Here is a 27,632-nt window from a genome sequence, read left to right on the forward strand (position 1 = left end):
GTCACCCCATTGATCGCCAGGGTTGATTCTGCTGATCTGGCTGGCTAGGCGGGTGTCCCCTTCCTCCCTCACCTCTCCATGTGTGTCCCTCCCGAAGCTGCGCACTTGGTCGAAGAGGACGACCATCCCGGATAGAGGAGGACCGGTCTTTGGTCAAGGGTATACGAGTAGTTTCACTCCCCTGCTAGAACCTCCAAACAAGCTCTCAAATATTAATAGCATTAAGATTTCAAAGACCTAGCAATGACTCATCCTCCTGCCCCTTTTCTTTCACCTAGCCTCATCACGTCTTGTCAACAATATGAAGAATATATAGCATTTAGATTTCATATAGTCCAACATAAGAGCCAATTTAGCCTTCTCTTTAAAAAGTAAATTAAAAACAAGTCATTTTAATGCTTCTTTTTATTATATCAAAAGGTAGTTGTGTTTTTCTCCAAAAGCAACAAGCAATATTCTGATTTAGCCTAAATACTGCACATTCTATAATTTGGCTTAATTTTGAAATTGCTATTATGACATTAAATATTAGCCCTTTTGTAGAAGTGACATATGAAGAACAAACCTATCAACAAGAGGGCATTTTAGTTAATAAAAAAACCCTTCTCAAAAGTAAGTTGCTTACCTATAATTAACTTATACAGGTGCATTTATTGTTGGTTAAAGGAAAAATATTTTATGCTACAATTTATACTTAGCACATGTCAATTCTAGTTAAAAGTTAAATAAATTTTATTTTGTGGTTTCATAAGCATTACATGTTCATGGTGTTATTCTACTAAATGTATTTCATTTATACTTTCCTAAAAAGTATAAATTTAATTATACATGTTTGTAATATGAAGTATATTGGTGGGTACTTTTGAGCTCCTTTGATACTTAGCAGTAATATATGTTTATAGCCAAACCAGTGTTAGATTATACTGCTCAAATAGGTGATAGATATGCATAACATTAAAATATATTTCCATTTAAGATTTATTTTGCCATTAATTTTAAAATAAGGTAGCTCAAAGCAATGTCAGGCAATACAATAATTCATTAATGGATGTATATCAGCCTCTCTATTATCAGCTCAGTAAGTGAGCCTTTGCTGAGTGGCAAAGCATCTAATGAGGACCAGTGCACACTGGGTAGCTAATTTCCTTATTAGTGTTGAAGGGATAAAAAAGGGAAATTTCACTAGACTGCTCTTATCCAAGGGGATGGAGTTGAGTCTAAAAATAATAAAAATAAATAAACATTAGCCTCAAACAGCACTTTTTTCTAACTAGTAAATAGGAGCTGATTTACTTTATTCTATTTCATGTGAATCTTTGTCTCTTCTACTTGCACATATTGTAAGTAATCAAAGAGATGCAATATTGAGCTCAGTGTTTAGAGTAGGAAAACCTCCTCATTTCTAGTCCATGAAAATAAACTTACTTTCTAGTAGGCGTAAATATCACACTTCAGTGTGGATATCAGATGTTCATTCCATATTTGTTAACTTCTTGTATGATATGAGTTGAATAAAATTTTTATCATTCACATAGGAAGCTGAAAATAATGACTAGTCTACCTCTACAGATAAGCAGAATCCTCTCCATTTTACTCTGAGAATTGAATTTCAGTATATTCATGAATGTAGAAGTAGCAGAGAGTAGAAATATCAAACAATTCTGAGATCTTCAATGTGTTTTAAGCATTTTCATTTAACAACGAAAGTCAAATCATTCACATGGTATTCTTTCAATTCTTGTTTTAGCTTATATTAATTAAAGGGATTTCATGGTGATATCTGCATACACACATATAATATACTTTGATACAATTAACCTCTCCTCTGACTTTTCTTACCTCTTCTTTCCCCATTTGGAAAATAATTTGAACAGATTTCATGATTCTATTATCATTATCTATTGAACGTAATAATCCTCCATCACCCTTTCCTTCACTGTTATCAGTTCTCCTCCCTAAGCTGTCCAATCTTTTACTAATAAGTATACACTCACTTAGAGATAACAATACAAGTCTAAATTTGAGATTCAAGGTTAAAGGAAGGCCAGGATTAAATGGCTCTTGCTTATTCCTCTGGGAAGCCTCAGAGAAATCATCTAGAAACATCAGCACAGAGACATTGCTTTTAATGTTGAAATCTTCTGATATGCTGCATGATTAATGCTAGATCTCTTTTTTCTACCTTGACCTATAGTAGATTCTCACAAATCCAAGAAATATGAGTCTAGCTACTTGCTTGTCAGTACATAAGCCACTCTTCTAAACTCAGTAAAAGTTATTCCTTGAATCTATTTGTTTAGTGTAAATGGAATGAAAGTTTCATTGATGTTTCTGGAACTTAGAATTTTTAAGATAGCCACCAGGCTTGGTAGCAAGAGAGCATAGCTCAGACCAGATCGCTGGCTGCAGCAGAGAGCACCATTGAATTGTCATCAAGGATGATTCACAGTAAATGATAGCCATAGGGGTGCATGCCCCTGTATTAATTTAAGTAAATGACAAGGCAGAAAATCTTACTAATTTTATCTTACTAGAATTGTCAGAAATTCCAAAATGAACCATTTCCTTTGCATAAGTAAACATTGTTCTTTTACGTGAAAAAATGAAAAAGGACTTTGAAGTTACTTGCTTAATTAAGAAAATGGAAAATGTGTTCTTGAAGAATGTATTTTTGTGTTTCCTTTTCCAAATTACACAAGTGAATGTTATTGAATTTCGTTAAGTATCTTCCCACTTTGGCACGATTGAATTTTTTTCTCTTTATGTGTGAGGATCAAACTCAGGGCTAGGGGCCCAAGGCAAAGGGCTTTATCACTAAGATACATCTCTAGCCCAAGACTATTATTTTTTGTCTATATTATTGATTGTTTTGAATATTTTTCCATAAGCTCTCATTCCTTTAGAGTATCTAAAAATAATTACTTTATAGTTTACCCCTTGAATATTTTACACTAGACGTTGAACTCTAGAATCTTTCAAGTCTCTGCTGTTGAATTGTGCAGATGAAGATTGCATTACCATTCTTCCTGGGATATGGCATAGGTGTTCTTTCCCTGTACATCAGATAGAAAATAATTCTCTGTGTCAGGATTTGATATCCAACCTAAAGAAAGGGTAACCCTTGGGGGGCATATTTTAACTTTGTCTTTACAGACTCTAGAAGCCATTATCTTAAAATGCTGTAAATTCAGTTACAAAATGGAAAGATGATTACATGATTAATGGAAGTTAATAAAGATCATTGAAATTTTAGCCTGGATGAGGCCATCAGAAGTTATTTAATCCAATTTTTCCTGGCACCAGGAAGGCCACATGGGAGCCACTTTGTTCGATGGAATCCTTCTCCTCATCATACATCTCCCTCTGGAAGTCAAGCCCCTTCTTTGTATGAAATATGATGCATTCTTGTCCTGAGTAAGCATCTGCTCTTACCTGAGGCCTCTTTGCCTCCGTGCTGCATGTCTCAGATTAAGCTCATAGCCCTGGAGTAGTTTAATGAAACTCTGCTTAGGCCAGATAGGAAATAAAATGCAAGGTTATTATTACACTACAGATGTACCTAACTCTTGATTACTTTTGTAAGCAAATGTGTGCCTGCTGAGATTCATGTGGTTAAATTGGTAGGTCTGCTATCTGCTTGGGCTGGTAAATTTTATTCACCGTCTTAGCTAAAGTATCCAGAAAATATGTACTTGTAAAAATAGCATCAGTTTTTGTTCAATCATTTATTTTTCTGAACTTCAAAAGATTATACAAGGGGGTTACAATTTAATGGATGTATATAAATGTCGAGTGCTTCTTGATCAAAGCCACCCTTTCCATCATTCTCCCAGATCTGACATGTTATCAGATGTGGGAAAATAATTTAAGACTAATATATTTCTGGTTTGGGGGGTCAGTAGTGTCCTTCAAACTCACAACTAATAAAGCTATTACATAATTTTGGAGTTTTATACACTTACAAGTAAGAGACCAAAAGTATTAAGGCTTACAAAGGGTTGAGCTTTCTTGTGTAATGCAAGTTACAGAGGAAGGTGACTAAGAACTGACACTTTTGATCTTTGGATTTTATCAGGAAGCTGTAATTTTTTTTATATTTTCTGTCCTTCTTGTGGGGCTTTCACTCTCAAAGTCACTTCAAAGTTATGTCAGATCACAATATGGTAACTGGTGTCTCTATGGAAGATGGGAAAAGGGAGAAAGAAAAGGGTAGTTGCTGAATCAGGTACTATGAGTTTTCTCAAAAGTTCCATAAAGGCAATACCTTCTGCTTAACACTCAGTTGTAACTTCATTCTTCAAAGAAGCTTAGGACATGTTTTGCAGTTGAGAGGATTGCCACCCCTGTACTATTAAGTTTTTGTTAGTGAAGAATAAGTGAAATAATGAAAACTTAGCAGGAAACTCCTGGTCTCTGCCACAGGTCCCACCTTTTTTATTTATTTATGTTTTGTTTTTATTGCCAGTCCTGGGGCTTGGACTCAGGGCCTAAGCACTGTCCCTGAGCTTCTTTTGCTCAAGGATAACAATCTACCACTTGAGCCACAGCACCACTTTTGGATTTTTCTGTCTATGTGGTACTGAGGAATCGAACCCAGGGCTTCATGCATGCAAGGCAAGCATACTACTAAGCCACATTCCCAGCCCACGCCTCATTTTAAATGATGCCTTTTGCTAGTCATTACCTTGGATCACAAAGTGATGATATCATTGTTGATAAGGCAATAAATGTGCAGAGAACCAACCAAGATATATTATCCCTCAACAAATATAGAGACTGGACAACTATTCATTTTGATACTACTCGATTTAGTGGACTTCGGCTTCTGTTTCGCTCCTGTGGTATGAAAAAATAAGTAATGGTACACATTTTTCCCTGACTAATTTATATAGTGGATTTATTGACATCTAACATGGATGATGCTAAATGCTTGTGATGAAGTCTTAGTGATTTTTTGGTTGTCAAGTTTTCAAACATGAAAAAGTGGCTTAAGTCCTGCTCTTATATAGGAACAAACATATTAAACTTATTTCTCAGAACAACTGAACTCCTTCAGTAAAGGTCTCTGTCTTAATTTCACATGTTCTTTTTCTTTTTGTTTTTAATATGATAATGGTGGATGAAGCCCATGTCGATGTGAAGGAATATTAATGTCTGATCAGAATTTGAATAATTAGGAAAGGCTTTTTTTTTTTGTCAGTAATAGGACTTAAACTCAGGGCCTGGGCTCTAACCCCGAGCATTTACTAAAGGCTAGCACTCAACTACTTTGAGCCACTTCCAGTTTTCTGGTGGTAAGTTGGAGATCAAAGGCTCACTTGGACTTTCCTGCCCTGGCTGGCTTTGTACCATGATTCTCAGATCTCAGCCTCCTGAATAGCTGGCTACACAGCATGAGCCACCAGCACTTGGCTAACAAAGTATTTTGAAATACACAATGCAGAGAAGCAGATTAGGAATTTCACTAAATGGACAATGATCACTATCTGGCCTAACTGTATATGTATTCTATAGAGTAGAGCATTCTGAGCAATGATGGGATATGTCAGGCCTAGTGGTAAAAGGCGAATGGTGAACTACAGTAATAATAAAGACATAAGAAAACCTGTCCAATGAAAATGACTAAAACTACATGGCTATAATAAGGCCTAAAAGGAGTGAAATTCATAATTTTAATATTCATAAAGAAGTTTTGAACAATTGACCTTGAATTTCAAAGGGAATAGATACAGGCATCAACTGCACTGACATTTATCACTTTAAACTTTATGCAAAATGAATTATCAAGATTGAGTTATTATTATCATGCCCCCCAAAATTGTGGAGACCTTTTCATTTGTCTGCCTCTACAAGAGATATCCTGGGTCAGAGACTATGTATGATAGTTGTTTGTATAGCACCCATTCGGGAGATGATAGTTATAGGATTCTAATCCAAGGCTGGCCAAGGAAAAGTGAGTGTGATAGATTATCTGAAAAACAAATTAAAAACAAAAAAGGGACCAGGTATCAGTAGTGGCTCATGCCTGTAATCTTAGCTATTCAGGAAGCTGAGGTCAGAAGATCATGATTTCAAGTTAGCTTCGCCCCCCCCCCCCCGCTGCCCCCACTACCAAAAAAAAAAAAAAAAAATCTCGGAGACTGTATCTCTAAAATAAGTAGCAAAAAAAACTCCAAAACTGGACTGAAGGTGTGACTCAAATAGTAGAATACCAGCCAAGCAATTGAACATGCCAGCCAACAGAGCATCACACACATTCACACTCCCATACTGAGAAAAAGGGGAAAAAATAAAATAAAAAGAAGCATGAGAAATAGAGCATTTGCCTTCTAACAATGAGCCCCCAAGTTCAAACTCCAGTACTGAAAAAATAAATAAACTTGCTTTTTGGCATTACTTGAAATAAGCCAAAGTGGAATAAAAACTCCTTTTTGTAACAGTTAGAAAATCGTGTTTCTAGCCAAAAAAACCCACAATGGACACAAATCATCATGTATTTTTATAAATATGTAAGTACATGTCTTAGTTGTAAAATAACTACTGTTTTATCTTTTAGGTAGTCTATATGGGCCTGGGCTTGTTCTCATGGCTTAGCAACTTCTTTAATAATTCTAGCTAATGTAGTCAGTCTCCCTACACTATGTAATTCAACGGGTGCCAATATAATTTTCTTATCAGTAATATTTCTCAGAAAAAATATATTTTCACCTTTCTCTTTAAGCTCTTTAAGAAATGACCTTTGGAAAATTACTATTTACCCTTCCTATCAGTTCCAGGTGGAAACTTTATTGCATTTATAATCTGACAGAATCTGCTGTATTCAAAAGATGTTTTCACCCAAATTGAAAACTACACTCTTGTCAATTAAGACATGTCACACATCTTCTCAATTCAGATCCTTTGAATAAAAAGCCTCTATCCAGGTATTTTAAATCTGTGAGAATATCCTAATTATTTTCAATTTTGAAGGGTTACCAGAAACTAAGGAATATCTTGACTGGTCCAAAATGGCTTTTTAATTGTAGATAAGAATACTGCGACCTTTACAATGAAAGCTGGAAGAAATTGTAAGATCCCTGAAAGTATATAGGCTCACACTACCTATATATCCAGACATCCTTTAGATGTTGAGCCATTGGTAGATGGTAGAAATGTTTATGCCTTACTGGGCTTCATTGGTATGATAGGTATGGTTATTCTGTAAATCTTAGCCATGTCAAAAGCACTTCAGTTCTTTTAGAAGCTGAAATCTGAAATGCTGAACAGCCTCATTCTTGGACAGCAAAGGACTTGAGTGTGGAACTGCACTGTTTTGATCTAAAAGGTTGACAACAAATGTTGAGAGATAGGAGTATTCAACAACTATTGCATTGTTTCATGTGAACCCTGACCAGATAAGAAAGGAATTAAAGCACTGTTATCACAATTTCCAATGATGTTCTCCATTTTCTGAAGTCTTACTTCAGGTAATGAACATATATAGATCAATAGCTTCAGTCACTGAGCTATAATTCTGTATGCACTTATTTTGCAATGATCTATCTGTCTGTCTGTCTATCTATCTTAGATATATCATCACACAATTAATGGCTAATTCCATTTATAATTATACTATCCAGTGTCCATTTCCTGTCCTCTAAGACCCAGATTCTCTTTCAAAACATTATTTACAAGTGGATTTTGAGATGTAGGCTTTATCACTTAGTTCCTTACCATCTTGCTTTATTTCTTACTCTAGGATCATCTTAATAAACATTCTTTAGTTGGTGATTTCACACATAATCTAGCAGAAAACTATTGCTGTTTTCAGATTATTATTAAAAAATGAATCAGAATTGTATGATGAATTATAAAATTAAGATGACAAGTTGGTCAGTGATCTTTTTTTTTGGCAGGGGAGATTAAAACCACATGTCCCTTTGTCACTTATTTTCAACTTTATTTTTTGCAGTTTATTATTAACATATTTACATTTTTAATAGTACTTGTTAATTATAAATATACCAATAAGAGTTCAAGAAAAGAAAACTCATCTAGTATTATGTCCATCCATCTTTCCCATCTACCTTTTTTCTTTCCTCCCTACCTTTTTTCTTTCTTCCTTCTTTCTTTTCACTAGAGATGACACTGGGTATATCTTTCTTTCATTTCCCTCTTACGTGAATACTATCTTATCAGTACTTGCCAATGGAATCATAATATTTGAATAAATGCTATTTATACTGGCTACCTTATATTTTACTGAGTGAATACATCTCCTTTTGTCAATTTCCAAGAGAATTTCATTTTTTGGTATTGTACTTTATAAACAGAATTCATACTTCATGAATAGAAATCCAGTGTGTTTTTAATCATAAGGATTTTGGACATCTATTAGTAATATCTCTGGAATATGTATTCAATGTGAAATTATTTAATTACTGTTATCCAGAATCAATTTTCAGGTTTGTTCAAAGACGTGAGATTTACCCTGCTGAGATTATTGTAGTTTGCTCTAGAACTATTAGTTGGTTTAAAGAGATGAAGGATTTCAAGGGTTTTTTTTTTCTGCTGTTCTATAAATGTCTTGATATGGGTAGATGATAAACATTTTTCATAATCTTTGAATTTAGGATTTTGTAATTACCATAATGTTTCTGATTGAGTGATCAGATAATTAGGTAGAATACTCACAGCCTTCATTCTTAATTTACTACCGTTTCCCACTCTTCAGTATATGATTGTGTGATGAAGAAAAAGAAGGAAAGAGGAAGAAGTAGAGGAAGAAGAGGAAATAATCATTTTGTTGTTGTTGTTTATAAAAATTTAAAATTTTTTATTGAATACTACATGATTTGTTTTATACCTACCCACTTTGTATATGTGTTCATTTATTCAACCATTGTGTAATATGCCAGGAAAAGGAGGGAGGATTCCTCAGGTAGTTCACTAGGAATATAAAGGAATAAATTATAATTACCATGGAATGCCAAAAAGCATCAGTTTCTAGCACCAGTAACTCAAAGGAATGGATCATTCTTGCTTTCTAGAAGTGGGACTTGGCGCTGTGAATACAAAATGAAGATGTGTGAAACTATATAGCACTTTGTGTTTCTTTGTTTGTTTTTCTTTGAATTTTAAGCTTCAGTCTTGCTCTGAATAGTCTGACAGATCAATTCCACACTGCTTCCTCTGATAGCCTTCTATCATGTCAACATCTTATACTTTAGAAACTGTTTATACAGGAATCACTTGAGGAGCTAGTATCTAGGCAGAGTGTCACCTGCTCCCACATCCTGCTTCCCTCCTTAGTGTCATTTAGATATGAATGACATCTAAATGTTATCCAGTTGCAAATAAAGTTGGCTAGTGAGGTTCAGTGACCATCTCCATTCCATGTTATCAGGCATACGTCTAAATTTACAGCTCATGGATTGTTCTGCATCAATGGATTTCCTTCCTGAGCCCATATTGGTTTTACTCAGGGCTTCACCATGTCCCATTTACACTGCTTGCAGATGCTGATTTTTCCCAAGAAGTACCAAGCTTCTTTCAGAAGGTTGCACTTCACACTATGCTTCAAATAGTCCCTTGTCTGTGGAATAGAGATGCTCTTCAGTGTAGTTGGTACATGCATCCATGGAGAACAGTCCTCTCAAGGACAGGAGAGGAAGTTGCATTTTGACATAGTGTTACTTTTGAGCCAAACATTATTATTTTTGGCCAGTCAGTCATTTTCGTCTCTATCTCAGAGAATCAAATTAGTAATGTGGGAAGGTGAACTGGGTAACTGTTTCACCGGACTCATTGGCTAGATCACCAGTCCTAAAGAATGCTACAAGGAATCTTTTCTTTACTAGAAATCTCTTCTAAATTTGCTGTACCATGCAAGTATGTCCCCACCTCATCACTCAATGTATACATAATTGTGTATGAGGAAAAGACCACACACTCTTCTTTTTTTAGAAGGGAAACGTTTGAAATTTCCAACACTTCATTGAGTTGAGAAGACTTGTTCTTAGTGATATTATTAGCCAAGTATCCATTAATAAGCCAACCTTGTCGTTTAGACTAGAAGTAGTCAAGGCATAATTGATTTTCAGGGTTGAGTTTCTGGGATTGTGGGGTTACTTAACATCTTTCCACATGAGGAATATGAGTCATTTGGTCAATAGGTACTGATACCTGACTCTCTCTTCCTTGCTATGGAAAGGGAAGGCTTGGTGGTGAAATCACACAGAAGAAATGTTTCCCTCAAGAAGTAAATATACTTCTTTGATCGGAAATGAAAATTATGTGCTGCTGAGTGATTATTACAGGACTATGTATCGCATTCTGGGGAAAAAACTGGCTAGAAGTCAGGCAAGACACTGCAACTCACTGTTTCACAGAAAACAAACTTGACTACTGAAATAGAGTCTTAACTTCTGTGCTGCTAGGCCACAGAGACATCTGTCTCTGATTTTGTGAGTATGATCTGACTTACTCTTCCAAAATGTCCTTCAGTTCTTTGTAGTATAAGGGAAGCAAAGGTGAGTTCTTGGGGAACTTGCTTTGCTTTTAGTGATTGCTGATGATCAATGAATGGTGAGGTGAAGAATGGCTCTGGATCCCACTTAAGAATCCCTGAGAACACTTTACTGATTATAGAATTTCCTACTTTAGAGACCATTTCTTATACTATAGAGAAGTCTAATGAGAACATTTCTACTGCAGATTTCTTCTATTCTCATTTACCATAGGTTAAAAATTCAAGATCAGGACAGCACAAAAGATTCAGAAAATGAAAGAAAAAATAAATGTAATAAAATGGACAAATTCATTTAAGTTTTTGTCTCAGTAGAAATCTATTTAGTATGTATAACTTTACTTCATATTTTCTTTCATATGTTCTAGCATGATGTTTTAGAGTATAATATCTTACTATTGTTTATAAGGATAAATTATTCCTACTTAATCCTACCTGAATCATTCGCTCCTCAGTCCAGTTTTTCCAACAGTCTGTCATGCTATACCACACATGCAGAATCACTACAGATGTGTTCATATGCTGTGATGTGTAACCGCCAACCCAGTTGAGGTTTGTCTTTTTATTTGATATTAAAAAAAAGTCTAGTTCCTACTTTCAGTAAAATTATGATGGAATAGGAAGTTGAAGAATTCAACTCAGTAAATAATTGTTAACCATTTTAAGGAATGTATTGCTTAAGTGCCAGATGGTCATCATTTATTGACTGAGCAGTGTCCATTCAAGAGAGATGTAACCTCTGAGGCCAGTGCTAACCCAAGGGCCAGACACTGTGCTGTCTGTTGTAGGCAAGCAGAAGAGAGCGGTGTACAGTCTCCATAGGGGACACAGCATGTTCATTTTTCACAATGGCTCTAACAAGTTACCCATAACAGGGGTGACTTGACAGAATGGAAGTTCATTGTCTCCAAGTCCTGTAGACTTGAAAGCCTCATTCCCTTTAATGTCTCCAGGGAAGAATCCTTTGTCTCTCTAGCGTTGGGCAACTCTTGGTTTGTGGCAACATTGGTCTAGTCCCTACCTTCATTTTCACCTTTGCATTGTTCTTGTCTAAATATGCCTACTTGAGGGTAATGGTTATTGGTTAAAGCCATTCTAACCCAATATGACCCTCCTCCTAACTTGACCATGTCTGCAAAGCCTCTATTTCTAAATAAGTCACACTCAAAGATACCCACTGGACATGAATTATGAGGAGAGTATATTTAATGCAATATTCACTGCTTGAACCGTGAACTAGTGCTTTTGTCTCTTTTTCTTGGCACATTTTTTCATTGTTTTTTTCCCCTTCTTTTTTTAAATTAAATTTTATTGACAAGGTGTTGTGAAAAGGGGGTACAGTTACATTATAAGGCAGTTCATCCATTTCTTGTGATATCTTATACCCTCACTTTTCTTTCCCTTCCCTAGATCAGGTAGGCATATATACAATATCCAGTGTACCAAAATCATATACAGTAACCATGTAGGGTACACCACAGGAAATTCACCTAGAACTTTAAAGATAATGTCAACAGTAGAATCCTCCTGTGTCTTCTTGGAGTTGTTTTTGCTTATCCTCGTCTTATATGATCATGTGTACATAGCTGTTGAGCAATTGTGATCCACTGATAGGTTTATTCTAGACCTTTTATGTTTAGTAGTTGTTTGGTTTTAGATACATAATGTAAAGTCGCTGACCCAAACCTGTGGAAATACCATTTGAAAAGAAGTTTGTTGTTTTGCAGACCTGGTCTCTACTGGCACATTGTTTTAACCAAGCATGTGGGTATTTGTCCCAGGGTTCCTCATTTACCTTTGTGAAAAAGTGGGGTTGTGATCTCTGGATGCTTATACTTTTTGATGGGTTATATCTTTGGTGATTTTTTTGCCTTCAAAGGGCCCCTGATGTCAACTAGAAGAAGACTTTCATAGCTTTTGTTGTACTTCTTTTTATAGCTATAGGATGTTCAAGTTTTTTGGTCTATGGTGTCAGTAGAGACAATAGAAGCCATGGTTATTTCTCTGGAGGATAGATAGTGCATGGTTGACTTTCAAGTTCTGGCCAAAGAAAAATGTTAAATATATTTTATAATGATATTTAGAAGAAACAAATGTAAAGGCTGGCATGGTTTGTTAATCAAATTTACAATTATATCATCAGAGAAATATTGCCTTGATAATAATATGTATTTAATAATCACAATATGACTGGCTCCCAGAAAGATAATTTCACCAGTGGCTGAATTAAGGGAAAGAGGGAAGTCATCATCTGGCTCTATATTGGACTGGTCTGATTGTAGTGAAAATAAGTGTATTCTAAAAGAATTATTACATCCTAAGTTAAGTTTGATGAATTCATGGCATGTATTCAGAGATTAATAACCAAGAGTGTATATGGTTCAAGATGACATTGTCTGATGGAACTTGGGATGTTGGTTTGAAGATTTCATGGGCAGGCTTGGGTTGAACAAATAAGCCTTTTTATTTCTAATTTTCAAAGGTTGTTTGGTTATGTGTTTATTTAAGAAAAGATTCAGATGATCCTGTCTTTTCTCAATTGGCCAAATTCAGACATATCAATGAATGTTTCTATGAGATTTATCTTTGGTAACTTGTTATTGGAACTATCTGCAAAGTTCCGTGGGCCAGCTGGGTATGAAAACATCAAGACACAGACATGTCACCAACTCCTCAGGCACTAGAAACAACTGATGAAAATTCTACTGTGAAACTTCTGAGAGTTCTTGGTTCAAGCTTTATTTCCTTTGAAATAAAATTCTGTAAAACTGTGAGATTTGGATACAGTGTACTGGTAGCATATTTCAACTTACATTTATTATCCAAATCAATAAAGAGAATATGCCATATCTACGGTCACATCAATGTGAAAGCCACTCAGATTGGTGTATAGGTCTTTGTAGACAGAGAAAATTAGAAGTTGGACAATCATATCATTAACACCAACTTCTGTGTCTTAGAGGAAACCTCTGCAATTTCTTTTTAATTAATTTATTGTTAATGTAATGTACAGAAGGGTTACAGTTTCATATATAAGGCAGTGAATACATTTCTTCTCTATGAGCTGGGCACTGGTGGCTCATGCCTGTAGTCCTAGCTATTCAGGAGCTTGAGATCTGAGGATTATGCTTAGAAGCCTACCAATGCAGAAAAGTCTGTTTGCAAATCTTATTTCCAATTAACCGCTCAAAATCTAGAAGTGGAGCTATGGCTCAAAGTGGTAGAATTGCTAGCCTTGTGCAAAATGGCTCAGGGATGGCATGCAGGCCCCAAGTTCAAGTCCTGCAACAGACAAAAAAAAAAAAAAAGAATTCTGTATGTTAGAAGAGACCCCAAAATCCAAATGTTTCAAATTACAGAGATAGCTTGATCTGGTATTTCTATCACAAGAAGAACCTGTATTCTCGGTAGTCTATGACTTCTCAGTCACATATTTTTACAAGTTTCATGACTAATACGTTATGAAGTTGCTGTAAATTTTTTGAGTTAAGATATATTTACATTTACTTATGCCTAAGGATACAAATGCTATGAATTTTTGGACTAACTTTGAGAAAAATGGAATAAAAATTAGAGGAAGAAATTCAATTTCTGATGTAAATAAGAATAGCAGTTCTCAAAACATTCATTCATTTGTTCATCCAATGAGTCACCAAGGACTTATATAGCAGCTACTCTTCTATATGCAAAAGGTATGCAAAGTGGATCTAAAATAATCATTGACCTCGTGCTTTAGATCTAGTGGAAGTGAAGTTTTATGTTAGGTTGTCTTGTGGAAGAATTTACAAAGTTTGAGAGAGAGCATCAAATCCATAGCAAGGAATAAAAGGCCATCAAGAAAACCCTTGTCTTTGGATCCTGGTGCCCATGTGTCTGGCAGACCAGCCTCTTGTCAGTCTATGTTCTTTTAAAGTAAGGACAAAGATAGCTAGATAGTTTAAGAAGTATAAAGACTGAAAAGCTAATATAGCTAACAAAACTTGGGCTCTTCTTGTATCAATAGACTTTCTGAAAGGGTAAAAATGCTTTCAGAAAAAAAAAAAAAACCCACGTCCAAATATGCATTCCTAGGCAAAGTTCAATTTGTAATCTTTGAAGAAATCTTGAAAGAAATCAAATGAAGCACTTAGATTTGCCACTTTTGTTTTAGATTTAACAAGTCTTTCCTCTTGACTGCTCAGGATAAACAATTGGATTACTTGACACAACGCTATACAGAAAGGATTAGTCAAATTTGGGCTTGTTCTTCCTTCCAAGTCACTGAAATGTGTGAGGTTCCCCATGCTGTAATGGCTGAAGGTGCACCCAGAAGCTCAAAAGTTGTGTTATTACTCCTTGAGATTTAAAAAAAAGAAGAAGAAAAGAATTACCATGCTGCCTGTGAACTGGCAAGAATCCTGTCAAAAGGAGACTACATCCAATGAAAGAATAATACTTTTATTCCAGAAGCTAAAATAACCAAAATCCTTTGATAGGATGAAAGTATATATTTTAAGTATACATTTTAAGTAGACAGACTTAAGATTCTATAATCCCAACCTGTGTCTGCTTTGTTATGCTGTTGTGCCTGTTGTCTTGTGTCATTCTATTTATCATATAATCAATAGGCATGCTTGCTCTGGTGTGGTGAGCGTATTCAGCAGAGATCTTAGAGGTGTATAGGCCCAGTGATCCATACATATGGACAGTGATTGGAGTACTGTGTATAAAACCCAGTCTCAACCAGATGAACCTAAACTGGTGTGTTAGCTTTCTAGCACTGTAACAAAATACCTGAGCTAGCCAGTTTGTAAGAAAAAAAGGTTTATTTTTAGCTTACAATGGTGGTGGTTTCAGTTCATGCAGGTTGCTTTTGGGTCTATAGGGAAGCAGAATATTCTGGCTGAAGTGTGTGCCATGGGTCTTTGCAAGTTCATGGTAACTAGGAAGCAAAGAGAGAGAGCTGGACTCCAATAAACACTTGAAGGTCCTTGCCTCAATAACCCTTCCAAGTAGATTCTGTGTCTTAAAGTTTTAACCTCTTCCCACTAGGGCCATAGGTTTATTACCAAGCCTTTATTACATAAGATTTGGGGGGATATTTCTGGTGCAAACTCTACCAACTGGCTACTCTTAGAATAGCAAAATAGAAGACCGTAGACAGAGGTACAGTGTGCCTTGAAGCCCTGAATTCTTCCCTCTACAAAAAGACAAAGCCATATTCCCAGCCCCTAGATTTTCTGATTATGCTGTTTCCCCTATCTTTGCCTTTTCACCCTTTCCTGTGATCACTCTATTTTTTCTTGGACCACTGCACCATAGACTTCCTAGTTTCCTGCCGTGATATGGTCTTTATCATCTGTCTGTTCAGCTCTATCTTACATGAAAGCAAGGTGAATTTCCCCTAAACTTCAGTCTATTACACCATTATCTACTTAGAAAAACAGCCACAGCCACGCATGCATATGCACTGGCTTCTACTGGACACCGAGGGATGACTTAGTCTCCTAGTCCAGTAATGAGGTTGGGGGCAACCTACCTTCATGGCTTATTGCCTGTTTGTTGTTGTTCTAGGGGCTACAGATTATAGGAAACTATTCAATTGGCAGTCTCTAAAAATTCTTTACCTTTTCATCCCCTACCCTAACCTCTTTGTTTTTGCTCACATGCCCCTTGTTCCTTTCCTTTTCTTTCTCTTCCATTCCTGTCAAAAATCCCAGCCTCTCCCTAGATCTACTAAAATGACCTTATTCAACCTTTTCCTTTCATTCCTGAAAACAGTATTACCCTCTGGAAGAACTAAACAGCTCTTTTTGTTTTGCTCCTGTCCAGGACACTTTACTTCCTACAAAATGAACACCAGAGTACTATGCGGTAAGAAGGATTTGGAATTTGAGTTCAGAGGCATGGGATTTTATCCCAAGGCCTGCCAAAATGAGCTTGCTTTCTCATCTGTAAAATGGTGATTATAAGAACAAACTACATAAGATTTTTATGAAAACTGTCATAAAAGACACTTAAGACTTAATCTTATTTTTAAAATATTTGCTTTTAATTTTATTTTAAACATCATTATGTCCTCCACAATACCTTATTCAATGTTGTTTTTAAAAACCATTTTCATATAATCATTTGTGAGTCTGTAAATCCACAAGATTCAATTTACAAAATATTCTTGATAAAAACAAAAATGTATTTCTAGTATTAACTAAGACCTGCCTAGATTTAAGAACTGTTTCAAAGCAGAGAAACATGAGGAAAATAGTTAAATTTGTCAACTTGCCAAATTTTTAAGGAGAATGGCCTTTTGATAAATTGTTGCCTTTCCCAAATATATCAGTCAATAGCAAAAAAAATAACATTTTGTGTATTTATGTGAAGTTAGCTAAATGACTCTTGAGTTTCATTTGCTGGAGTTTGTTATTATTTGTTTCATTTGTTAGTTTTATTATCACATGGCAGCAGGTTGGGCCTTTTGGGCTTTTTAAAGGCAAAGAAATGGTTAAAAACCATTGTTCCTATGAAGTATATCCTAGCCTATGGTGGAGTTTTAGAAGTGGATGGTAACTGGAATGTGGGAAGACAGGTAAATCTGAAGCAGAAACAAGGCTACACCCAGCCCCAGGTGTTAAGCATGGTTCATAGGTGCCTGCAATCTAATTCAGGGAGAGGTCTGACTAGGGTTCTGCTTGGTTCAATAAAGGGAAAAGCAAAGATCAGAGTATAGAGAAGGAAAACAGCCACAGAGCCCCAGCCAATCCCCCAGATAACATCCACTGAGAGACTTCTGGCTTTAGATTAGAGTCTCACTTTTCTTATCTATCTTGATCCCTTTAACACCCTGCCAGATAAGGAGGGCAGAGTTCCCTAACCTCCATTTTGATAGGAAAGAAAGAGAAGGAGGAACGAATTCTCAGCTTCTCTGTCCCAGAGGAACAGGTATTTTAAAGCAATTTCAAGAAGCAGAATAAAACACCAAAACAAAAACCTCTCCACTGGTGCCTTCCTTTACGATTGGGAAAAGTTGGGAAGCCTTTGTTGATAAAATTCCATTGCACTCACATAGGGCCAAGAATCTTCCTCTAGATACTTATTTTCTGTTTTCTCATTCCTCCTTTGACAAATGGAATGGAACAGATAGATCATCCGGGTACCAAATATCTATCACCTATAAAATCCTTATGTAGGTCAATCATGAGAAATAAATACTATGGACAATGAATTAGACTGCCAGAAAAAGCCATCTTAAAAAACAGCATTTATGCACAATATAAATTGTGGTTTCAGGAGCTGGGAATATCGCCTAGTGGTAAAGTGCTCACCTCGTATAGATGAAGCCCTGGGTTCAATTCCTCAGCACCACATATATAGAAAAAAGCCAGAAGTGGCGCTGTGGCTCAAGAGGTAGAGTGCTAGCCTTGAGCAAAAAGAAGCCAGGGACAGTGCTCTCAGGCCCTGAGTTCATGCCCCAGGACTGGCAACAAAAACAAAACAAAACAAAAATTGTGGTTTCATTAAATTCCATACTTGTTATGTTTTTGTTATTTTGCATAATAATTTATCTCTCATGCAGATTAAAGCAACCCATTGTCTAGGTTAGGGGTTTGAAATTGTCTGAAACTTACCAATTGAAAAGCCTTCCAGATTCTTTATTTCAAAAACTTCTAGAAAAGAGCACTAGGCTCTAGACACAGTGGTTCAGCTACTCAGAAGGTGGAGAATGGGAGGATCAAAGTTAAAGGCTAGCCCAGGCAAAACATTATTAAAATATCATCTCAATGAATAAATCAGGTATGATGGTGCTGGCCTGAGAGATCTCAGCCACATAAACTGAGGCATAAGTAGGAGGGTTGCATGCTAATACTGGGTCTAGACAAAAATATGGAAGACTTTACCTGAAACATTAAAAAAAAAAAAAAGGATGGGAGTGTGGTACCTACCTAGGAACTGTAAGGGCCCGAGATCAAACCTCAGAGTTATGAGAAAGAAGGTATGAGAAAAAGAGAATGTAGAGGACAGTGAAGGGAAGCAAAAGTAGGAGAGAGAGGAGCGGGAGGCACACTGTCTACATTGTTTCTGCTCAGCAAAAGACTCCATAAGTCCAGGTGTATCTGTGTCCAGTTCCAGGTGAAAAGCTGACAGAGACCCGGCAGCACAGAGAAGAAAGAGAAATCACTTTTCACCTGGTATTTTCACTATGGAAGTGAGAGTTTGGGGACATATCTATGGTGGAGAACAGATTTTTTTTCAACCATGACATGCTTTGCTATGGAATTGCCCTGTGCTTGGTAGGATGTTTTACAGCAAGGCTGGCCTCCACCCCATACTTACTAGTGGTACCTTTCCAATGTGACTGTCATAAATGTCTCCGGGATTGCCACATGCCCCTTGGGAAGAAAAATCTTCCCAACCACAAATGCAGACAATGATTTCCTCAGAGGGCAGAAGGGAGCAGTGAGTGACTTGTAAAACAGTCCCAGGCAAGGCTGGATCTCATCAATGGTGTCCAGGGATAGAGTGCAGGCATAGAGGAAGGAGGCAAATCAATTCAGCACAGGATTGCTTTAGTTACAACCTCCTGCCTGTTTTCTTTTCTTCTTTTTTTGTAACTCTATCTACAATCATCATCAGTTCAACCTTATTACCGCAACTCTTTCTTACCTACTCCTTGCTCCCTACCACCCCTTCTTCCTTCCTGCCTGTGCCGGATATCTACACTCCCATTCTAGCATTGCACAGTGATCAGGTGTGAGATAATACCTGCCCTTTCAGGATGTCAGAACAGCATCCTTTGTGTCTGATGTGTCTACCAGGAAAAACAGGCTTTATCTGACATCTACCTGATCTTCCTACTGGAAGCCACAGGCTACCCTCTGGCAATTTGCCTTCCTCCACAGTCTGGGTAAATTTTCCTACAGAACCACATTCTGTCTATACTCCTCAGTTGTTCTTTTTTGTTGTTAGATTTTGTTCCATTCTGAAAGCTTCTTAGGCATGCCTCTCAGTTTCCCTTAACTTGCAATGTAGTTGCATTGTACTTGGGGGTAAGGAGAAGAATGTGCTTCATAGAATTTCCATGGCAGAGGGACTATTGGAACAAAATGATACAGAGAAGTCTCTGTAAAGATTGATAGTAATTTGCCATGAGTTGGCTCTAGAAAGGTCTGAAACAATGGAAATAGCCTAGAAGGGCCACATGTTAAATGATATGGGAAAAGAAGAGGGGTAAGTTCAGAGAATGAAACAATGTGAAATAGGGATTGTTAGAGGTGGTCCATTTTATGAAATCTTATAAAATTAATTTATTGCCTTATTTTAATTTCATTGTTTTAAGTTCATATCATACTCTTTCTTGGAATCCCCAAATCATTTTTCCAAGCTATGAAATCTAACAGATATGTGACTTTGGGGATCTTGTGACGAGGCCTCCTTAGCAATTGTGTATGTGTGTGTGGGGGGGGTGCACACGCTATTAGTGGGGCTTGAACTCAGTGCTTCATGCTCTCCATTAGCTTTTTTCCTCAGGGCTGGTGCTCTACCACTTCAGCCACATTCCTACTTCCTGGGGCTATTGGGTGGTTAATTGGAGATAAGACTCTCACGGGCTTTTCTCTCCTGGCTGGCTTTGAACAGAGCTATTCAGAGCTTAGGTTTCTAAGTTGCCAGGATTATAGATGTGCACTACTGGTGCCCAGCCTTTCTTATCAAGTGTATGTGCATGCCTGCACGTGTGTGTGTGTGTGTGTGTGTGTCTGTGTCTGTGTCTGTGTGTGTCTGTCTAGGTTTTGTACTCAGAGCCTTGCGCTTGCTAGGCAGATAGATGCTCTACACTTTAGCTACCTTCTCAGCCCTTTTTGCTTTTGTTATTGTTCAGTAGGGTCTTCCTTTTTTTGCTGAGCTGCTCCGGACTATCTAATTTACTTAGCCTAGCTAGCATCATAGGTCAGAACCATCTGAAACATCTTTGTATTGGATGAGATGTATCTCTCAAAGTTTTTATCTGGTCTACCCTCAAACCACAATTCTTCTGGTCTCCATCTGTCAAGTAGTTAGTATTACAAGCATGAGCCAGTACATCCAACTCATTAATGTTTTTCTTTCATTTCTACCAAAACTTTCACCTAGTTGAACAAACCACATTGTGCTGACCTAGCCCATATACTACCTTAATTTTTGACACTGATGAACTTCATTACAAGGTACATGATGTTTCAGATGGATGCAATAGCCTAAGTACAGATCTAACTTGCTCTCCTCAAGTATCTCTTAGAAAAACCATACATGGCAATGTATTCAGATCTTCTCTAGAGAATATATTCTAATATATCTTTTTTAAGAAGATCAATATCATCTATGACTCCAGCTCTCTATCCCTATCCCCCTAAAGACTGCTTATGGAAGCAGTCTTTAGATATTGGAATAGCCAGCTCTATTTGATGTGATGTGTGTGATGGGGGACAAGTCAGAAGGGGATACCCTTCTTATTATTTGCAACATTTATGCATTTACTTTCCTCGATAGGTGATATCCAGTGTTACACATGTTTTTGTTTTTTAACTTTTATTGTAAAGGTGATGTACAGAGGGGTTACAGTTACATAAGATAGATAAAGACTACACTTCTTTTTGAACAATGTGACCCCTTTTCCTCTCTCCCCATTTTTCCCTCCCATCCCTATTCACAAGTCGTATATTTTATTTTCCACATAGTGTCTGGTGAGTATCACGGCTTCATTTGTTTACCCTTTGTCCCACAATTTCTGTACTCCTCCTTACCCTCCCAAAGAGAGATAAATGAACAAATAAGAGAAAAGGAAAACAAAAAGAGCAACAAAGAAAAAAAACCTTATTGTTCCCACTACCTGGAATTCATTTCAATGAATATTATTTTATATGCTCAGATGCACCCCATTTTTTGTTAATATTATCCTTAAGTAGTTGCATGAAGAGGTATCAGTATCAATTCAACATGACAGTTACAAGTATAATGCATCTTGATTAATGGCACCCCTATTATCATTCTCCCCCACCTCTCCCAACCTCACTCATCCTAGTTTACCTAGTTTCATTTTCACATGTGTACAGTGAACATTAGAACTGCATTTGCCCACTCTTGCTCTATTTGTCTATCACCTCCCCCTTGCCTTAACCCCCCTCCAATCCACATATTCCAGCTTCTTGGTATTCATTTTGTTAAACTTGTACATTAGTTGTTCAAAGAAATTATAGTATTGGAATCCTCCTCTGCTTTTACCCTACTTTAATTCACATGTTTGTGCATATATACATATAACCCTGTACACATTTACAAATGTATTTATGATTTTGATCTAACTTCCCCATTGGAGAGAAAAACTCATTTTTTAACTTCTCTGAGCCTGATTTGCTTCATTTGCAAGGAAATGGATATACTTGGAAAAAATATGTAAAGTGAAATAATCCACACAAGTTTCTGCTCACATCAGCAATTGGTCAAGAAAAATGGCTGACCCTGCTTAAGGGTCATATAAATGAATGACACTGATATAGGTCTTTACTCCCATGAATGCTTCCTCTTTTAAGTGTTGAATTAGCACTGTCACCTCCTACATCTTTTTCTGAGCTTGGGTAAATTTTCAGCATCTGAAAAGAGCAATGTATCCAGGTACAATCACTAATTGAATATGATTCAATCCGGTGCCATCTTTAAAGAACCCAAAGAAGGAAATTCAATTAAGCTCACCCTTTCCATTTCAAAAGATCAAATCCTCCCCTTTCACAGTTAAAATTATGAAAGATTATCTTCTTATTGGAAGGCTACAGGAAAATTTGGATTCCTGTCAAATATTTATTATAATACCCTAGGATCAGGATTAATACTGCCTTTCAGCAGCTTGCTCTGAATTTCTGTCGATGTAATCTCTCTTTTGGAAGCTTTTGAATAAAAGGCATTCTATATCCTTACATGACTCAAAAGTATTCAGCAGAGATGTAACAAGATCAAACAGTTTTAGAACAAGTTATCATGCCCTCTGGTTATGAAAAGGCAAATATCTCAATTCCATTTCCATAGTTTTGTGTTGACCCACTGATTTCTCAGAGAAAATTGAAATTATTAAATCTAGACTTTAAGTCTATGTTAATATTTGAGGATTGATTTAAAATCACCAACAAGAGCAGCAGTAAGAGAGGATGGAACAAAACAAAGCACAATCAAATCATTTTTATCTTAAGTACTATTATTAGATAGTACTATTATTTAGTAATCATTCCCATTTTCATTGAGACTAATATTTGTTGCAATTAAATGCTACTTAATATCAAAATATTTACAATATTTAGTTTAGATTTCAGACATTTAATTGTTTTATTTACTCAAATCTATGGCTGTCTAACTCCAAAGGCATTCATTATAACCTTGATCTTTAATCTTCCAATCTTTTATCTGCTTTTTAGCTCATTTTTCCAAAAGCAGCTTTTATATACTTTATGCAAAATTATCTATAGATCTGAATTGGAAGCTAGAGTTATGTGTAAGTAATTGGGATGATTTTGTCCTCACAATCTTACTTTGCAATCTGATGATATGGATATGTCACAAGAATAATCATGAAAGAATTTATTTATGCAAAGCTTTCCATGTCATGTCAATGAGTTCTACCTCAAAGCACTGTTCATACAGACACCCAAGTATCCCCTGGTATTTCAGCTAAAAAAGTAAATATTTTTAATAGGCAGATGGTGGTGATATTCCCAACACTGGCAAGAGCATTAATTTCTTTTTATGCCATGCTGCCAATAGCTGGCACCCAACATCACCTGTGGCTCACACTGAATTTGAGTCTAGCCTTGGTATTTTGGTTTCCACTAATGGGTAGTAGTGAACAGGCAAGGTGCGGACTTCAGTCCAAATTACAGAGTAAAGAAATAACACTAGTTCCATTAGCAACTCCAGTTACAAAGATCTCAGGGGAGAATTGGGTTGGAATCTTTACAGTTACAACATTCTGGAATAGTGTGTTTTGAGAGTATTTTTGAATGTAGGCAAATATCTTTCTCAAGTAAAATATAATTTTAACTCTATTGAGTCAAATAGATATTTTTATTGAGTAGTATTATTTTATAAAAGTCTCTTCTAGGGCAGGCAGCACAGTAAACACTGCATCGATTTTTTTCAACTTAATCTACAAAAAAAAATACACCAGATAGACATTCTTTACATCCTCTAGTGAAAGACGGCTTAGAGAATTGTCAAAGCAGAGGAACACAACACAAATACAGACAGGCTGATACCAGAGCCCAAGTCTAAGTCTGCAAAAAGGCAGATCTATTCTTGAAGAACTGCTTCCAGAGGCTGCTCCCAGGAATCTTCTATATTTTGATTTTTCACCCATCTGCTGACTGCATGGTTGCATTCTAGTACCCCTACTATGACAAGCAACAAAGAAAAATGTTTGAAAAGTGATATTATACTGAGAGAGAAAACTTGAGTATACTCTCCAAATGTGCATTTTTAAGAAGTAAACGTGTGCCAATTTGTTTGTTTGTTGTGGAGCCCTTCCAACAGTTACCATACACTATTGAAAATGATTGAGTAGTTTTCCAGGTACATGCTCCATTCCTTCCCTCCTTCACTTTCAAGCATATGAGCAATTAGCTACCTTTAGGAAAAGTATTGGGTATTGAGATTGCAGCAAAGAATACAATCATGCTTTTAACCTCCGTGACTTCACAGGTAGGGAAGTCACCATGTGTCATCCATGTTCTTGAGAGTGAAAGAGGCCATTCTGGGTCACTGGAAAGAGGCAAAAGTTAAAATCGTGAATATTGTGAGTCAGTGGACTCAGAGGGAGATCCAGGTATGTATTATAAATGATTTAGTATAATATACTCACCTAGATCAGCACAGGGTAGTGCATGAACAGAGGAGTTCCTGGACACAAGAAAGAAAAAGCAGACTTCTTAGGAAGATGTCAAGGAAGCTCTGTCTTTAAGAACAAGTAGTTCATCAAGTAAAGGTCAACATGCCAAGCAAAGAGAAAGACATGAATATAAGTTTGGAATGGCAGGTACAGGTCAGACGACATAGCAGGTGGCATGGAATGAGAGGCAGAGAATGGCAGGACTATGAGCGAAGTCTGTAGAATTTGTACTTTGTTTTCTATATTAAGGGCAAGCATTGAAGGGGTTTAAGCAGAGTGGCAAATGGACATTTTAGGAAGATTACACTGGTGCTTTTTTTAATGCATGGTCCTAGAGGAGGCCAAGGTTAGAGGTGGAAAGATGGCTTAGGAGACTCCTAGGTCTGACTCCACAAAACTCATGTAAAGATTTTAGAAAGGAATGTGAGGGCGATCTGGCTGCCACATCTGCCACCCCATTGATCACCAGGGTTGATTCGGCTGATCTGGCTGGCTAGGCGGGTGTCCCCTTCCTCCCTCACGGCTCCATGTGCGTTCCTCCCGAAGCTGCGCTCTTGGTCAAAGAGGATGACCATACCCGATAGAGGAGGACCGGTCTTCGGTCAAGGGTATACGAGTAGCTGCATTCCCCTGCTAGAACCTCCAAACAAGCTCTCAAGATTTTAAAAAGAATTACCAGTGGCTGCCCCTTCTCAGTTCTGAATCAAGCCATATCTCTGGTGGGGGAAGAATGATCCACACATTAGTCAGGTTTCCAACTCCCCATGTGGTTCTCATATGCATCCTGACAACCCCTAATGGTTTAAATGGTTGAAATTCATGTGAGAGAAGATGATAGATTGGAATACACAAGTAATAGTTGGGATACAAGGATAGATTTGAAAAGAAAGCGAATGTAGCAAGAATTGACAGCCAGTTGCACTTGGGTGATAGAGGGTGTCAGCTAAAAAGGCCAGTTTCCTGCTTGGAAGTCTGGGTGGAGATATTTCATCTGAGGTATTCCTTATCCAAAATGTACTTAGAATTATTATTTTTTTGGCTGGTCCTGGGGTTTGAATGCAGGGCCTGGCCACTGACCTTGAGCCTTTTTGAACTCAAGGCTAGCATTCTACTACTTTGAGCTACAGTGCAACTTCCTTTTTTTTTTTTTTTAATAGTTTATTGGAGATAAGAGTCTCATGGGGACTTTTCTGCCCAGATGATCCTCAGATCATGATCCTCAGATCTCAACTTCCTGAGTAGTTAGGAGTACAGGCATGAGCCACTGGCACCTGGCTTATTTGAGACTTTTCTCCCCACATTTTGAAATATGTGGACATATATAATATTGGATCTTGAGAATGGTAATCAAGTCTAAACATAAAATTCCTTTTTGCTTAAAATGCACCTATACTCATAGTCTGGATGTGTTTGAATAGCATTGTGACTATACCAGTAGCTAGTTTGCAACCTGTCACATGAAGTCAGGTGGGGAATGTTCATAACACAGTGGCAGTCAGTACTCAAAACAACAACAAAAAAGCCCCTTCAGATTATGGAGTATTCAAAATGATTGGATATTTGGAATTGAAATACTCAACTACTTCACAAGGAGTTGCTATCTCATCCTAGAAGACAGGGTTAGGTATGAGCCATGTTGAAAGTGAAGGGTCTCAATGACAACCATGGAACACCTCCAGTCACATAAGGGGAGTGTCAATGAGGAGCCCATGTTTAGATGACCAGTGAGATAGGAGAACAGCACCAACAGCACCAAGGGGACAGAGAAGCATTGGAAACATCAAAGGGACCCAGCTAATAACATTCATTACCCACGTCCACAGTGTGGCCACTGGCTACACACCAATGTTTCAGATTGAATGCATCCAGAGAATGGAAAAGATCTTGCTTTTTGACTGAAATTATAGGCAAGTTACTCTCTCTAACTTTATGTGTTCATTCAACCATTCACTCTGCCTTACTTATCCACTGCTGTCTAAGGAAGAATCTAGGATACTCTCACCACACTCTGGTAAGCCCTGTAAGGCTGGCTGTCTTCCCACTTAGTAAAGCCAGTGTCTGTCTGCATTTTAGTGATGTGAGCTATGTGTCTAGTCATCCTATTATCTTGCAATGCCTTATTAAAAACATTACTCTCTTTTACTCCAGAAACAAGAACTACATTTCTGTGGTGAGTGATGTGACTATTAAGTACATGGATTTTTTTTTTTTAAAAAGTTAAACAACTCTGGGATTTTGCAGGATAAAAAGTAGCTAGAGATATTGTGTTTTTTCACATGTTCTGGAGATTAAGGAAGCTAAGTCAGCTCCTGGGCATTTATTTTATTAGTGAATCTATGTCATTTGAAAATCTTCTCTGAAACATCCCACCCACTCCCCAAACCTCACTTGAATAAAGGATTACTTAAGGATGAGATCAGAATCTCTTCTTAATCTTGACCCATCCCAGATGGTGTAATAGTCATAGTCTTACCATCCAAGAAGAAATGGGTGGGACAGGGTTCTGCATTAATTCAAAATAATTTGGATTTGTGTTAAGATTCTTACATGTCTTCAGTAATTTTTGTGGGTTTTTGTTAATACTGTTCATTGTTCTGTCATTAGTCATCCTGCTAAAACCTCCAGGTATGTAGATGGAATAGATTTTGGAAGCTGACTATTTTATTGAGTCCTGTGTTGAATTAGATAGAAGAGAATCTTATCCTTTAAAAGACATTCTGGTATTAAATTCTTTAGAGTCAACTGTTTGTCCTGGACTACCTACTCTCTCAAGGTTCTTGCAGTCTCATAGTGGTATGTTCTAAGCATTGTTAAATAGTATTTTCTGCATGTTTAGCCCACTTCATTTTTACAACAACATAGTGTAATGTCTTGCCATTATTGACCCTCTTTTAAAGATGAGGAATGTAGAGTTTTATGACACATCCCCAAACATCCAGTTAATATAAAGGCTGCAGTGGGATTGGACCCAGACCACCCAGCTCTCATCTGTCTCCTTCACCCTCTTGACTCTCTCCAAGTTAACTCTGATCTCCAGTGTGAGACAAAAAGAAAACTCCCTTTAAAATTATTTCTAGAATGTGGTCATTAGTTTATCTGTTGTTGACATTGCTTCTCTCTATATTTATGATTCTTGAAAAGGAGCATTTTAAAGATAGTCACTTTTCTCTTCTTATCATGTACCACCCAACCAAATAGAGAAGGAAAGAGGAGGTAAACATTTAGCTCACCAAATATATCCTGGCT

General features: G+C 37.0%; 1 protein-coding gene and 1 long non-coding RNA gene across 3 annotated transcripts in view; both read left to right on the forward strand.

Annotated features, from left to right (window-relative positions):
- LOC125350756 lies at positions 1 to 27,597 on the forward strand. The gene is made up of 5 exons (XR_007210811.1): positions 1 to 159; positions 7,344 to 7,351; positions 11,307 to 11,312; positions 27,056 to 27,061; positions 27,587 to 27,597. It is a non-coding gene; the product is annotated as an uncharacterized LOC125350756 (long non-coding RNA).
- Nckap5 (NCK associated protein 5) overlaps positions 1 to 27,632 on the forward strand; it is a 786,161-nt gene that overhangs the window by 102,440 nt on the left and 656,089 nt on the right. The gene's annotated exons all lie outside the window — the stretch shown is intronic.

Source organism: Perognathus longimembris, chromosome 4 (assembly GCF_023159225.1).
Source record: "Perognathus longimembris pacificus isolate PPM17 chromosome 4, ASM2315922v1, whole genome shotgun sequence".
Taxonomy (NCBI): Eukaryota; Metazoa; Chordata; class Mammalia; order Rodentia; family Heteromyidae; genus Perognathus; species Perognathus longimembris.